Genomic DNA, 16781 nt, shown 5'->3' with positions numbered 1-16781 from the left:
ACTCAACCTGAATCTATTTTTCTACGGCTGCTAATAAACATAAACGCTTTTGGGAAATGGTCAGCAACAAACACAACTGTTAGTTAATAGGGGTGGGGAAAAACAATCTGACTCACGTATGTATCGTTAGGGTTAGGGTTAGGGTTAAAAATTTAATTTTACTAATGATTCTCCTAAATATTTTCAGTTTATACGGTACCGCTGACGGTATATATCATATCATATATGTTTCCAGCAAAACAGAGTGAAAGCAGAAGAAGCAGAAAGTCCATGTTATGTTCTTCTTTAAAAATGAAATAAATGTCAGACTGACTGAATGATGTGATGTTCATTATACTTCACAAGACATCCCAGATGAAAGTTGATGAAAGCCATATTTTGGAAAAGACCGGACTCTTACATCTTATGTTGTAATAGATTTTATTCAATTGACTGTAGCTGTCATGTAAGTAGACATAGCAGTAGAAATAAAAATAATTTAATGATAACACAAAGAGAACTTACAAAACATGCAAGCTGGTGATGTCCAAATACAAGAACAACCAGGGAACACGGAAGGAACGGGTGGAAATCAAAGAACACGAAAATATAGCTTACACTGGAAGGAACTCACACACAAGACTCACGACTTATGACGATAAACCAACAACAGACACAGAAATTACATAGACTAAATACACAAGTAAACAAGGCTGAACAAGGGACAGGTGACACAAGGGCTGGGGAACAGGTGAAAGACATCAGGGCGCGGCAGACAATCTCAAAAACGGTAAAAAAAGAAAGAGAGGAAGTAAAATGAGACAACACATGGGAGAACAGAGAGACTACAAAATTAAACAGGATATGGAAAATAACAGAAAAGCCACAAATATGAGAGCAAGAGTGAAGTCTCAGCTTTTGTTTTTGTTAAAGAAGGAAAAGAAAATCGCAATACTCAAAACTATCGAATCACAATACCTCTAGAATCGCAAAACAAATGCGAAAACGGCACCAGTGTATCGTGAAAGAATCAAATTGGGACAAAAGCATATCGTCCCAGCCTTAGCAGTTAACGGGGTAAAACCTGCAGCGTGTTCTTAAAGTCAAAACGTTTTCGTCAAGGATGAGCTAATTTGTGGAGCGTGATTAAAAAGGTGGAAGGAAGCAAACTGTGCGGGAGTGAAGGTGAAGCCTGAATGTGCCTCTGAAAGCTGCGGAGAGGAGTGTGTGTCATCGTGTTGACGGCACTCACTGAAAGAGGAGTTCAAAAGCGACGGCATTGCCAAACGCCTGTGAGAGAACATCCTGACCGAAAAGCAGGGCCAACAAAATCCTCTCCTTAGAGCAGGACTTGGCAGAGCTCAGAGACAAACACTGGGATGCCGTCCCCCTTTTGTTAAGAGTGAAAGACAGAACACAGTTCCAGTCCCTTTAACTGGGGATGATGGACTTTTCTGCTTGGCCTGAATGTTTTCTTCTCTTCAAACACAAAAACAGCAGACCTGCAACCGGGCTTACAGAGTGTAATGTTCAGCTTTCCAATACGAGAGGAGCTGCTGAGGACAGATACGTAGAACTCTGCATTCAGGACACGAAAACCTGCTCATCTTTTGAATAATTGGAACAACATTGTACAAGTCCTCCAAACTAACCAGTGATATACACGTAGGTTGTTTGTCCCTCCCCTCTAATACGACCCACAAGAGCGTTTTCCGTCCTCATATCTAAACCAGAGAACATTCAACAACGTTTGCGCTTTTAAACACGTTGTTAACGTTGTGAAACGGTCTCAGTTTGGTTAGGTCTAGGCCAGTGGTGTAGTCTAATACATACCTGCCAACATTTGATTTTCAAAATCCGGGAGATTTGTGCAGTGGCATGGCTACCAACATTGCCAGTTCAGCTTGCTTCATGTTTTCTGCCTCTGTCTGTTCTTTCATGATGAAGGATGAAATCGCCTGTGTGCCCTTATGTGCCTCTTCTACATGATGGTGCCGCTGTGTTTTAATGTGCTGGGTAATGTAATTTTCTCCGCCGTGCGCTACATTAAAATTAATGCGACACACCTTACAAAAAGCGTGGAGGTTGTTGATATGACTAGGTAAGATGCATGTAAATTGTTGCGCCCAACATGTTGAAATTTACAGCTATATTTCGATTTCTTTGCAGGAACACACTTCACCTGCCATCTTTATCGGCTCGCTTTCGGGTCTGAACTTTCCGCGAAGCTTGCGCAGAGATCAACTGCGCAACTGGGTTATAGGTTGCCAGGTTGAGGTGACAAACAGGTTGAAAATTGTATATGGTGTACGGATTGTGTGAATAGGATGCGTGTCATACAAGATCTGGCAACTGGTCAACATTAGACAAACATATTGGTCCGATTATTTATAAAGGAGTTTGGGCCATGCAAATTACTGGAGTTTCCCAGGAGAAATAACAAACCGGGATGGGTCTGGGAGATAGGGCTAAAAAACGGGAGAAACCCGGGAAAAAAGGGAGTGTTGGCAGCTATGGTCTAATGTATTGTAGTGGGTATACTGTACTGTATATGTATGGGCCTATATATATATGGGAAATTTTGAGCATCAAAGACTTCACTTCCTGCATTCTGACACACTTTTATGCACCATTTTACGGTGGAAATACCTTTATTTAGCCTATGTGAAGAAGAAAAACACAGATGAATGTTCGAAATATATCAAAATTATAATGGAAAGTATGTCGTTACATGCCATTGCGCATTTTTAAGTGGGTATATGGAAATCCTGGAGCTTTCTTAGTGGGTATACTGCGTATACCTGCGTATCACGTAGACTACACCACTTGTCTATGCACAAAAAAATACTTGAAAAAGATGGTGGTTTGGGTTCAAATCAGACGTTACTTCACTTCCTGAAGGTGTAAGCAAGTGACGCAGAATGTGACGTAGCTCTGTTTGTTCCGTAGAGTAAGAAAATCAAAACCTCGCCATTTCCATGAACCCCTGTCTCCTGGGAGAAAGTCCTATGTTTGTTTGCCTCCTTACAAGGAACTCGGCACTCTTACTTAATTATTACAAATCATATTTCTCTATATCTGTATATCTGTATCAGTGTCTCTGTGTACCCAACCGGCAGCGGCAGATGGCCGACCACCAAGAGCCAGGGTCTGTCCAAGGTTTCAGCCTAAAAAAAAGAAAAAAAGTTTTTCCTCGTTTTTCTATGTCTCTGCAGCAGCAGCAGCTCAAAGAGTGGGAGATTTGAAGACATTTTCATGGGGGAAGATCTGCATTTGATTGGTTTCCCTCTTGGGAAATGATTGCACATAATAACAGCACAGGCAGTAACCGGTAATTTCGCCGATCAGTGTCACCATCGCCCGTGTCATTTTCCTAATTTTCTGCACTTGAAAATGGTGACAGCTTCAATCAGCCTTCTCCACCTCCCACCTCCCACTGCCTCCCCGACGGATTCAGACCCACGCACACACTTCTGGGTAAAGAACGCAAAGTGTCAGTAGACATGAGTGGGAAACACACACACACACGCACACACACAGATTTCTAAGAGTGAAACTCTAGAGCCCGGAAAGTGAGAAGAAGTCATTAAACCCCCCTCAGATTGCCTTCCTTTTCGCTCCTCTCTTAAAACGTTACTCTCGCCAAAATGCAACCTAGGGTCTTTTTGTGAATGTACTCAAGTCAAACTTTCATTTAAAAGCACAATTAGGACGGAAACGCCACTTTTAAGATTGACCATATTTTTGTTTTCGGTCAAGAGGCCTTTCGAATGGGAGTGCTAGGGGCACTACTATGATCGCATCAAAATTACAATTTTTAAAACACTAAGAAGGCTCGACGCAACATGAAACTTTGCTCCAAGTCTCACCAGGGGCTCTACACATGAACTCAGCATTGAGAACATTGTTTGTGTACCCAGAGTTTACTAAAAAGAAAGTATTTAACAACTCACTTTAGCTGTTGGGTTTTCCACTCGCCACCATCTCGCCAGTCAAAACTAGTCAATATCCAAATGCGACGTAACAGGGAGGAGAGTAAAGACGGACAGCTCCTAAAGCTTAGTTCCATAAAAATGCACAGATAATTTGTTGTTTTGTCGTAAGTAAAAAATACTATTGACCTTGTAGTTGAAAAAGGAGCCTCATATAAGAATGACATGGACTATGGAGCCCGTTCATTCGCATTCGGAGATCAACACTTTTTGACTGGCAAGTGGCGTCCTAATTATGCTTTTAAATGAAAGTTTGAATTGGGTACATTAAAAAGACCCTAGGTTGCATTTTGGCGAGAGTTTTTACGCTTTAAGGCCCTGACACACCAAGCCGACGAAGGCCGACGAAGGAGGACGAAGGCCGACGAAGGCCGACGAAGGCCGACGAAGGCCGACGAAGGCCGACTGTGGCGTCGCCTCATGTCGGCCCTCGTCGCCTATGTCTGGGCCAAACGTTAGCACTGGAACACACCGCAGAGACTACAGCCGATTGCCGAGTGCCACGTACGTTCTGCACCTGAGCAAGAGGAAATAACTCTCCATACCAGCAGGCGGCGGGAATCTATTCGTCATTCAACAAGGGAAACCCGATACCGTCGCTATGATACCGTCAACAAAGCGTTTGCTTGATCAGCGGCAGAACCGAACAGAGCCTACGGTCCCTCCGCTTCACTCCCCGCCTGGAAGACAGCGGACACCGGGAGATGGCGAACCAGACTGTGCCTCTCCCTGTCTGTCAACCGTTCTCTCTGCAAAGTCTCCCTACAGTGGGTGCGGAGCAGAGCGACCCAACGGCCCCCTGCTGGGTCGTTAGCTAACTAGGTCCGGGCATCGTTCAACAATATTCGATACCGGTACGGATACCAATACCGTAACTTCGATACTGGTCCCTAAACGATACTTTTTTCGATTCCAATTTTATTAAACAAAAATAAATGTATTAAAAGAAATTACACATTACATCACATATCTTTTTATTTATTTTTTAGCTCCTACTAAGAATTATCTTGAGGCCACAAGATAACCATCTTGTGGCCACAAGATAGTATCTTGAGGCCTCAAGATAACTATCTTGTGGCCACAAGATAGTTATAATTAATTTTTTTGACAAAGTGGGACCAGGGGGGCTCCGTAAAGCCCAAAACATATTCACTTTAATATGATATAAAACAGAAAAGAGCAGGAAATCGCCATATTTGAGAAGCTAAAAAAATTTAAAAAGCATTTTTTGTCATTTTTGCACGGAAAATTTAACGATTCATGGATTATTTAAAAAGTTGGCGATTGTTTTTCTATCGCTCGACTAAGCGTTGCAGCTCTACTATGTTGGTCATGGGTTGCATACACTTTCTGTAATAATACATCTAACAGAAGGGGAACTCTGGAAAGAAATCTTATAAAGTGCGAGTCTAATTTGTGTCAGTTTAGGGGTCTTTCATGGGAAGAATTTTTGGAACCCCAGCGCTAAACTATGTGCAGCTTTCAGAGCGAGGAGGGTGGCTTTAATTTAACAGGAATTTAGTCTCATTCACGTTTTATTCAGCCAAGGACGATGATTTCCTCAATAAAAAAGTTTCTGCAAAAGTACACATTTGCAGAAACATCCAACATTTCCAGGAGTTACTTAAACTATTCCCTACACTGCTCTCTGATGCATCTGCGGAATATGTATCTCATCACAGAAAAACGAAAAGTCGCAGCTCGTCTCTCTTCTAACCTTCACACCCTCACACTGTTTCATGGTCAAACTCCTGCATCTGTGATGTAAGAGTCCTCCACCTTCAGGTTGGCGAAACACATTTTTACGCATGTAGAATTTATTTGCATTTCAAGGCTAGGCAAGGCATATTTATTTGTTTAGCACATTTCAGCAACAAGGCAATCGAAAGTGCTTTACATAAAACATTAACAGTTAAAACATATCTGTTGAAAATATTTAAAAAAAGAAGCTAATATAGAAAAGGACAGGTATGCAAGGGCGTAGCGGACACAGGGTACATGGGGGACATGTATCCCCCGCACTTTTCATGTCGGTGCCCTCTGTCCCCCACACTTACAACTAGGGTTGGGTACCGAAACCCGGTTCCACAGTAGGAATCAGACCGGATTAGAACGCAAATTTCGGTTCCTCATTTCGGTTCTACTTAATGTGTTGACTGAAATATTTGGTAACACTTTAAGTTTCTTATACATAAGAATGACATGACACATGAACCCTAACCCTAACCATAACTTGTCATGACAAAAACGAATGACACTTACTAAAAAAGCGTTATGTCATAAACGTTTATGACTTGTTTATAATGTTTCATGACACATTCATGACAGTGTCATGTCACTCTTATGTAGAAAACTTAAAGTAAAGTGCAACCAAATATTTTCCCTCTTTCGCTCCGAAATGGACGTAAAAATATCACCTTTTCTCTTTTGTCTACCGTTAGATAGCTACCGTAAATGTAGGCTACTTTTAAAATGCCATATTTTCCCTCTGGGCTCACCAAAATGGACGTAAAAGCATATTAACCATTCACTTTTCGTTTTTTCAAGAATCGGTTTAGGAATCGGAATCGTTTTAAAAGTACCAGTTCGGCATCGGAAACGCAAAAATCCAACCGGTACCCAACCCTACTTACAACACTTGATAAACTCATATAGATATAGGCAATAATAAAATAATATATAATAAAAATATGCCCCAGGATCCCCCTTCACTACCCCAAACACATATATTTACAGCACCCCCTCCCACCATGTGAGTAATATATTCAAAAAAATTTCATGTTTTTGCATATTGATGACCTTAGTACCACATATTTGCTTCATTGGCACGGAGGCACTGTTTTACTGCCGGGATGCAGAGCTAGAGTTTAGTAGGGTGACAGCTGCAGGAAAGAAGCTTCCTCTGAACCTGCTGGTATGGGTGCGGAGAGACCTGTAACGCCTCCTGGAGGGGAGGTTACAGAGGGAGGTATTGATGTCCAGTTCACTGAGTTTGGTGATCAGTTTGGAGGGGATGATGGTGTTGAATGCTGAACTAAAGTCAAATTTGCAGTGTTAAAGTATTTTTCCGGGTTTATGGAAATGTCTGTGTTTCCATCAATCGTACTTGAGATGTAGACTACTTGGAATCCGTAATTTGGAGAGACAAATGGGAGAGGATCTTTCAATAAAAATCGCCCCCCTGAAGAGTCTTTCCCCCATGGCCTATTATCCCATAACAAGCAGTTATAATTTAAATAAAGTGCCCTGGAGCTTTATGGCTATTGATGGATCAGCTAGAGGATGCCCTTGACTGATTCGAAAAAAGGCAGACACTACCTGCTGGTTGTCAATTAAAGATGCTGCTGCTGACCAGACAGTTTAAAAAAAATGTATTTCATCCCCTTCTTGGGATTTGAACTGCTGTATTTTCCTCCTTAAATGACTCATGATGCGCAGCAAAATCTGTGACAAGATGTTTTGTGTCAGAGTTTGTTTGACGAAACAAAACTCCAACCATCTGTGCATTTCTCCGTCTGTCAGTAGGAAGAATGGAGTTAAACGATTCGGCTGCATTCATTGGATTAAGATCCATACGCAGCCCGGCGCTCAAGGCGGCAGGAAAGGAAGCCCAGCTGAGCCGAGCCGCAGAAAGACTGAGTACTAGAGGCTGCCCCTGGGGGGGGAGGGAAAGGGGGGTCCAAACATCTCTAATGTCTCACATTGGATCTTTGGAGAAGGTGAATATATATTGTGTATACTTTAAAGCCAATCAGAGTCGAGCACAGATGAGTGTATTGATGATGTATTACTGAAGGGAATTTACACAATAAGAGGAGAGAAGCAGGCCGCGCTTATTAATAAAATAGATATATTACCTAACCACCACAGCCGGGAGACGTCAAAAGAACTTCTCATGAATAATAATGATAATAATAATAATAATATAAATAGCAAATATATTCAGTGTGTGTACGTTAGTCTTGAAGGACACGGAACAGACAGGCTTTTAATCTGAATGTGGGATGAATGTAAATGTTGAGTTAAATATGCCTCTTTAATGTGAAGAAAGTAGCATTTCTCTAAACCTGGGGACATACGGAGAGCTGAATGGGAGGAAGAAAAAGAAGTATGGCATATTATCCCGTAACAAGCAATTATGATTTAAATAAAGTGCCCGTAGCAGGAGCTTTACGGCTATTAATGGATCAGCTGGAGGATGCCCTTGACTGATTAGGAAAAGGCCGACACTACCTGCTGGTTATAAATTAAAGACACTGGAGGCAACCTCGCAGAGACGAGCAGGCGGCCACATTCACATTTGCAAGCTACTTATGTGCAGATTGCAAAATTACAGCATCGCTGTGTGCCAAAATTACAGGCTGTCATGAAACATTCGTACATATAGCTGTGAGAAGTATAAAGCTCTGTAACTGGGATGTATTGCAGGTATTTATTACTGTCAGCAGCACGTTGACTGCTGGTGTATAAGAGTGTGAAGATCCTCGTAGGGAGGAGGTCAGGGGAGGGGATGTTTGGATCCTAAGACACAGGGCTTTCAAGAGCAGAGTTCATGTCCTGGAAGAAGTTAAGGAGAAAACACAAGACTTTCACCCAGGAAACAAGTGTTCATGTCCTGGAAGAAAGTTAAGGAGAAAACAGAAGACTTTCACCCAGGAAACAGGTGTTAATGCCTGGAAGAAGTTAAGGAGAAAACTCAAGACTTTCAACCAGGAAACAGGTGTTCATGTCCTGAAGAAGTTAAGGAGAAAACACAAGACTTTCAACCAGGAAACAGGTGTTCATGTCCTGAAGAAGTTAAGGAGAAAACACAAGACTTTCAACCAGGAAACAGGTGTTCATGTCCTGAAGAAGTTAAGGAGAAAACTCAAGACTTTCACCCAGGAAACAGGTGTTCATGTCCTGAAGAAGTTAAGGAGAAAACACAAGACTTTCAACCAGGAAACAGGTGTTCATATCCCGGGAGTACTAATAAAGGGTACCGGTGTTTTAACCCAAACCACAATCTTTTTTTTCTATCTCAATCTGCACTTGACATGTTTTATATCGGAATGCAAGCGAACGTCGACTTTCTCTGTCAGTCAGGAGATTTTATGTATGTTTACAAAGGAAACTAACCTTTAGGCTGTGTCTTCCATCCCTCTCTCAGTACAGGAAAATAAAACAGCTTCAAAAAATCTCACGGTCGGTCTGTTCTCTAGGTTCCTGTTTTGAAACTAAGCTGCTAAAAAAAACATATTTTTCTTTTAATGCAGCTGGATCTGTAACTAGGTGTGACTTGCCGAGGGGGATTGTGGAGGATTTCCTCCGCTCTGCTTTTGATATCCCTCCCCTGTGGTCATTAATTTCTTATCCTTGGATAAGACCAAATACCAGGTACAAAACTACATAATTCAGGAGACCTTGGGATTTGAACTGCTGTATTTTCCTCCTTAAATGACTCACGATGCACAGCCAAAATCTGTGACAAGATGTTTCGTGTCAGAGTTTGTTTGTCGAAACAAAACTCAAAGCCATCTCAAGCCAAAACTCAAGCCTGATTCTGATGTCTGAACTCGGATTAAGATCCATACGCAGCCCGGCGCTCAGGGCGGCGGGAAAGATCTATAACCAACATCAAAGTCAGTGGACAAGCTGAAAAATACACGAGGGGCAATTACAAAATGTTTTTCATCACTCTCTCTCTCACACACACACACACACACACACACACACACACACACACACACACACACACTGCTCTGATAGGTTGAGAGCCCAAGTGGTCAAGGAAGCAGTTCAAAGGGTATTGATTGATGTTTGCAGAGATCAAATGAAATGTGTTGAAATGAGTCGGATGCATTTGTACTGTAGGGTTTGGACATGTCTGTTCACTTGTTTGCGCATGTTTCTGCACATCTCTGTACATTTCTGTGTCGGTGTGTGTATGCAGTGGGAAATTATTGATGTTTTCTCGGCCCCCCCCCTCCCCCCCGGTGACGATCCGACCAGTTTCACACCGAGCCGAGCGAGCCTGAAGCGACAGCAGCTTAGGGCCTCAAATCTGACAGACTCACAACAGGAAAAAAAAACACTCGCCGGGGGAAGCTTGCAGGACACGAGGGGAGGGGGTGGCGCTCGATGGTGTTTTTTTGCCTCCAACGTTGCCTTCCAGGCAGCTAACCCTAACCTTGACCCTAAACATAACCATTGCCACGCTGCCTGGAAGGCGACGTTGGGGGCAAAAAACACCAAACACCGGGGCTGGAGGAGTCGTGGTATCAGAAGTAACAGCTGTAGTTGTAGCACTAGTCGTAGTTATTACAAGTTCATAGCTGCAGTTTTTGCTCTAGAGGTTTTATTCCCCTATGTATTTGACATATTTCTATTGAGTCTGTTTTGCAGCTATGACCTCTAATTCCTTTGCACAACAAGTGTGACTCCGTGTCTGAGAAAAAAAAACATCAGACCAAACAAACTGATAACTGGTTCCACGGAGGACAGTCGTTTGTCTGCACACACTGCCATGACACAGAGCTGGTTTAAAATGGCGAAATATCCCTTTAAGTATACGTTATATTAACAATATATTATATTATTGTTTTTTTACCTTGCTGTCAGACAGCCATTTACGATGGGGAACTGAAGCTGTAATCTATGCTCTCACTAACAATAAAGAAAGCCACCCAATACCACTAACAAACTAAGCGATGGAGGCAGCAGTAGAGCAGCAACTCTTGTGTTCCGCGAGATAAAATGATTGAATGAAAATGGGGACTTGAAGCCGTTATCTCTGCTCTCTTCCAAGCCACCAGACTCCTTTATGACAAAAACATTTTACCTTGCAGAACACTGTTTTTGTCAAAGGAGTCTGGTGGCTTGGAAGAGAGCAGAGATAACGGCTTCAGTTCTCAGTCGTAACGGTCTGTCTGACAGCAAGGTAAAGTGCTGAAAATAGTCTAAAAATAGCTTCTACTTAAACTGAGTATGTTTTTAGCTGTCTAAAATGCATTTAGCTGCTGCCCCCGCCCACAGCAGGACATTGCTTAGCTTCTGTGTCGGTACTCCTGACATTTAATGTGCCATGTTGACACATTTGAAGCTTTATTTTACCCCCATCGCAATTCATTCAAAACAGAGTCGGCCGCTTAATAAGCTCGTTAAAACTAAAACAGCGGCAGGGACAAAAGAAATCACAGTTTTTCCAATAAAAGCAATACTAGTTAGTTCGTCTTCCCACCAAAATAATAGAAAAGTATCGATAATCGATGAAGACTCGGATCATTGAGCAGTCTCGAAAATGGTGTCAATATCGATAAAAATTAACTGACCCCCCCGCCCCCAGACACACACACCCGTTTTGTTGAGAACATGAGGAACAACAGCGTTTGACAGAAGTGGCGTCCGTGTGAGACAGATGTTACGTGTTCCAGTGTGGTGATGGATAGCAGGAAACAGATTAAGGCTGAAGGCTAAAACATGGAAACCAGCATGTAGTCACACAAACAGCTGCAGGGGACAGAAATGTTGTGTGTGGTTTCCATCATGCACTTATCACCGATTCATACTAGCTTCTGTCCTCTCCATTTATTCTACTTTGAATCACTGAAAACGCATTTAGCGTTTCATCCATCCGTTCTTGTTATATAATGACATGTCATTGAAAACACTGGGCCCAGTTCCATAATGGGAAAATATATGGGAAAACCTGAGTAGTGCAACTCATACACTTAAAGCTGATACATCGGGCATATGCTACCCCATTGAAATGCTTCAAAATGAAATTAGTCCCAAATCCTATTCGCACTGCCCAGATCAGGCACTTGGCACAACAATGCACATGTTTTGGGAGTGCACCCCAATCAGACGCTTCTGGACTGATGTATTTTCTATAGTGTCATCACTACTGGATGTTGTCATACAACCTAGTCCCTCCGTCTGCCTTATTAATGATGATTCACAGCTATCCCTCACTCTCAAACCAAGGTAGACTATTCTTGGCAGGGCTTACGGCAGCAAAAAAGACCACCTTAAGGCTTTGGTTCCACCCTAATTTACCCTTAACACAATACTGGCTAACTGCCTGCCGGTATATTACTTCTCTCGAGTGTACAACTGCATGCCTCAACAAGGCCAAACTCACAACCATGCAGGCATGGTCTTGGATTACAATGTCCATCCAAGACCACCTTGAAACAGAAAATTCTGACCTGAATGTAGATTTGTGTGTGTGTGGGGGGGTGCTTTAAACTTACTAGCTAATCTTAACATTGTAACTGCTATCTTTCATCTCCTTCACCATCTCACTTTTATCTTGTTTGTGCTGTGTATGTTCAAAGTAAATGTGACTGTAAATGTAACATTTCAATCTTTTCTAATAAAAAAATTGTCGATCACCAAAAAATATGACAGTCAGATGGGCTGTGATAGAAAAGAGAGAGAGTGTAGCAGTGGAAACCTGCGACTGTGTGACCTACATTTCAACACGCCATTAAAATAAATCCATTTTACTGCAACAACCATGGATCAAACTCATGCCAGCATCAGAGGCTGAACATCAGTTTTAGTCAATTTGCCCCGACAGCTGGCTGTTCAACACATGTCAGAAATCTCCAGGATTTGAGGTTAATTTATCCGAATCAGTGATCCGGTTAGATCCAGTTGCGGATTCCCATGTGACAATAGGCAGAAAGTTTACGAAGCTCAATAAATTGGTACAACTATGATCTACAACTAAGAACTAATGACGGCACGGGAATAAAAAAAGGATGTGACAGAATGATTGTCCACAGTGCTTCTTTGTCTTGGCATGTTTCAGGGTTGTAGCAGATCATAGTTCTGTTTGAATAACTTCTGTGATGTTTATAACGTGTGTTTTATCAGGTGGATGTCAGTGTCTTTTAAATGTCTCTCTTATCTGAGAAAAGGGTGCATTTAGGACGTTTACTGAAAGGCTGAAGGCATCGGAGGGCAGGTAGGATAAAGAATGCACCCTAGTGCCGATCAAATATTTGACACCGTATTGGTAATCTCTGTCTTGCAGGTCTGTTACTAATCTTTTCTCTTCATTCAGGCTTTTGTCTGGCTCCCTCACATTGAGTTTTTCCACAAAAAAAGGGCACTGCAGCAGCAGTTTGTCACCGTAAAGACCAAATGAACACAAAAACAAAATTGCATGAGTCAGTTTATTAGTTAGAGAAGAAGTACTAGAAGAACTTTGCTTCATGTGCATGTGACCTCGTTGTAGAACAGTAGATGATCTTGTGTGAGCTTGTCGTTTACTACCTCAGGCCCTATCTTGCACCCAGCGCAACGCAGCGCAACGCAGCGCAACGCAGCGCAACGCAGCGCAACGCAGCGCAGCGCAAAGCACAACGCAAGTGTCTTTGCTAGTTTAAGACCGACGCAGTTGTCAATTTCCCACCCAGCGCCCGCGCTGTTTAAATAGCAAATGCACATGGGCGTGCTAGTCTTACAGGGAGGTGTGTTCAGGTGCATTCTGGGAGTATTGCTATCTTGAGGCAGCGGGAACTGATCGCGCCATTGACCAACAAAAACCTGGTCTAAAGTCAATAACGCAGCATTTCATTGTTATTTTTAACAGCAAATTAGTAAAATGTCTAAGAATCTAGGCACAACATGCTTGTTACACACACAGGGACACACAGCAGCACACACACATGCAGAAGATTACAAATACAAATATTACGGTGCAAATCCTCCATCATAATAGCAATGCTCCAAGGTCCAAAAGCTGGAGGAGGCAAAAACTAAAAGATGGCGGGTTTGTTCAGGACACCCACATCTTCTCGCTAGTAATGACGACGCAGTAATTAGTGACGATTCTCTCCGACCAATCAGTAGTCTGCAGGTTTTCATGTCACCTTTTGGTATCGCCTCAGCTCGCTTGGAACCTGGACAGAGGTGATACTAAATAAAAGTACCTGTTGGCAGGTACCAGGGACTGTTTTATCATAATGGAAAACCAAAACAGGCAAGTAGAGCAGAGGCGAGTCAAGCAGGTACCATGTAATGGAAAAACGCCATTAGATGACTAAATCAGGTTGTTGGCTGATTGAGCAAAGCACTAAAACTTGAACTTTAGATCAATAAAAGGCTTCCCACAGACTGACAGAAAGGATAGAAAGACCTCACGCTGTGTGAGTGAGTGCAGCAGCAGAGACATGTTTTCCTGTTTGTCGTGGCATCATAACCAGCTGCATCTTTTATTTGCCAGTTTTTCTGTATTCGTCCAATTCATTTTTCCATTATCCCCTTTAAAACCCTTTTGTCTCCGAACTGTGTCCTCCAAACAAAAACAAAAAAATGTGACAGAGGATTTGGCCCAGACGGTGGGTCAGTCAGCCAACCGGTGTTGTTATTGTTACATGTTGTCACTGTTCAATGATTGTGACATTTGTTTTGTGCCGCTGCCAAAGCATTGTCAATTGTCTGGTTTTGGTTTTGGTGTGTGTGTGTGTCTGTGTGTGTGTGCGCACCTGTACGTCTATCTTTGTGAGGACCAGTTTGAGACCTGCAAAGTAAGAACAGTTTTAGAAATTCTTTTTTTTTTCTTTTGAAAGTAAAGTGACTTTTTTTTGGAACGCAAACACATCTTGGGGAATGAGGACATATGTAAAACAAAAAGTAAAGTCATTTTTGGCAAGACATTTTGGAGCGTGACGACGTTCAAGTTAGGACCATTTTGTAGCCTGGATGCCAGCCGAATTTAGCCCCGCCCACAACATTTGAGGTCGGGAAGTTCGGTCTGGACTTGATCCGTTGTGGAGCAACTATACTCCAACCAGAGCAGTTCGGACCAATCAAATTGTCAGGGCGGGCTTTATATGATGACGGACAGATGATCAACAGTAACGTAATCAACCACGTCACCAAAGAGCGCTTGGGTTAAATTTGTTTACAACAAAGGTGACTGCCGCTGGAGAATTGAGATGTGTAGATTCCGCCATTGCGTCTGTTATAGAAGATATCAACAGTGCATTCATTTTACAATCCTCAGCCGGCCCGTCTCAGCTCGACTCAAACCAGCTGGTGGTGTCGCTGCGACTCAGCGGTTCAAGTCCGCCCGAAAGCCTGGTAACATTATATGGTCAAGAGAGATAGAGAGCTGACTGAAGAGAGAGAGCACCCAGTGGCGTTAGAACAAAAGCAGTGAATCAGAGAAATAAAACGTTTTCGCCGATTCATCACTAGAAATGCAACTGTAGCAAGCACCTCACTATCACTAACGCTATCCACATTCATATTTAGACGAAACAAATGATGTATCCAGCTACAAAAAAGCCTAAAAGTCAGAAGTTAGGACGGAAGTGCAAAGAGGTTGGTATGGAGACGATACACCGTCTCGTCTCTTCTCATTGGTGTTGAGTTCTGTTGACAGTTGAGTTGAGTTCCGTTGCTCTGATTGGTTGTAGGTTATCCAATTGAGTGCAGCGGCCTTTTCTTTCCTGATTCGGTTGAAACACGCCTCATAATCACAGCCCAATGGAGCAGCATCAGACTCATATTCTGACTAGAATCTGAGTATGACCATGTCAGGCTAACAATTTTGGAATGTAAAGGCATTTGCGAGTGATGATGTTTTTTTTAAAAGGTCCCATGACATGGTGCTCTTTGGATGCTTTTATATAGACCTTAGTGGTCCCCTAATACTGTATCTGAAGTCTCTTTTATATAGGCCTTAGTGGTCCCCTAATACTGTATCTGAAGTCTCTTTTATACAGACCTTAGTGGTCCCCTAATACTGTATCTGAAGTCTCTTTTATATAGGCCTTAGTGGTCCCCTAATACTGTATCTGAAGTCTCTTTTATATAGGCCTTAGTGGTCCCCTAATACTGTATCCGAAGTCTCTTTTATACAGACCTTAGTGGTCCCCTAATACCCAGGGCTCGGTTTACACCTATTACCATTTCTAGCCACTGGGGGACCATAGGCAGGCTGGGGGAACTCATTTAATGTTAAAAAACCTCATAAAGTGACATTTTCATGCCATGGGACCTTTAAGTGTAGACAATTTTGGAAAGTGAAGATATGTATTTGGAACTTTTGACATTTTTACGAAAGCAAAGATATTTTGAGAGTGAGGACATTCTTTTAGAGTGAAAACTATTTTGGAAAGTGAAGACGTTTTAGAATGGGAAGAAATTTGGGGAAAATTATGACATTTCTTTTGGAAAGTGACGACATTTTTGGGAAGTCAAAGACATTTTGGAGCGAGTAATTTTTTTTAAAGCTATAGTGCGCAACGTTTTTATATTAATGAACAAAATTAAGACATTTATTTATTTGGATGATATATAATGAATTTTTGAAGGATTTGAAACCATTTTGGAAATGAGGACATTTTCCAACTGATCTGGAACAATACACAATGTGTACAAAGTGTTTGTAATTGTGGCATTTAGCAGATTTCACACTGGCAGACACATTTGTTGAGTACTTTCCAAAACATTTAGCAGCACCGTGTGTCTGTAGCCTGTGTCTGTCAGTGTGAGTGAGTGCCAGGCTTTTAACAGAATGAATACAGATGGGATGACACGCTGTTTCCTTGGCAGTCTCTCTCCAGAGGACAGACTTGTGTCAATGAGTGGCAGCTGCGTGCAAGGAAATCTAAGACCTCTCAGTGTCTTCTTGATGCTGCAAATGTTCACACTGAAAGCATCATCACAGCATTGCAAAACTGTAGAAACCAATGTCAGTAAAGCGAAAGCTACAAGAAACGGTTGTCACTTGAGCTTAGTGAAGACATGTGTGCGAAAGTTTGAAAAATATATATCATTTTAGATCCAGTCTGTCAGATTTATCTTTTT

Source organism: Perca fluviatilis, chromosome 14, assembly GCF_010015445.1.
Source record: "Perca fluviatilis chromosome 14, GENO_Pfluv_1.0, whole genome shotgun sequence".
In the NCBI taxonomy this organism is placed as follows: Eukaryota; Metazoa; Chordata; class Actinopteri; order Perciformes; family Percidae; genus Perca; species Perca fluviatilis.
This window is presented reverse-complemented; position numbering follows the sequence as displayed.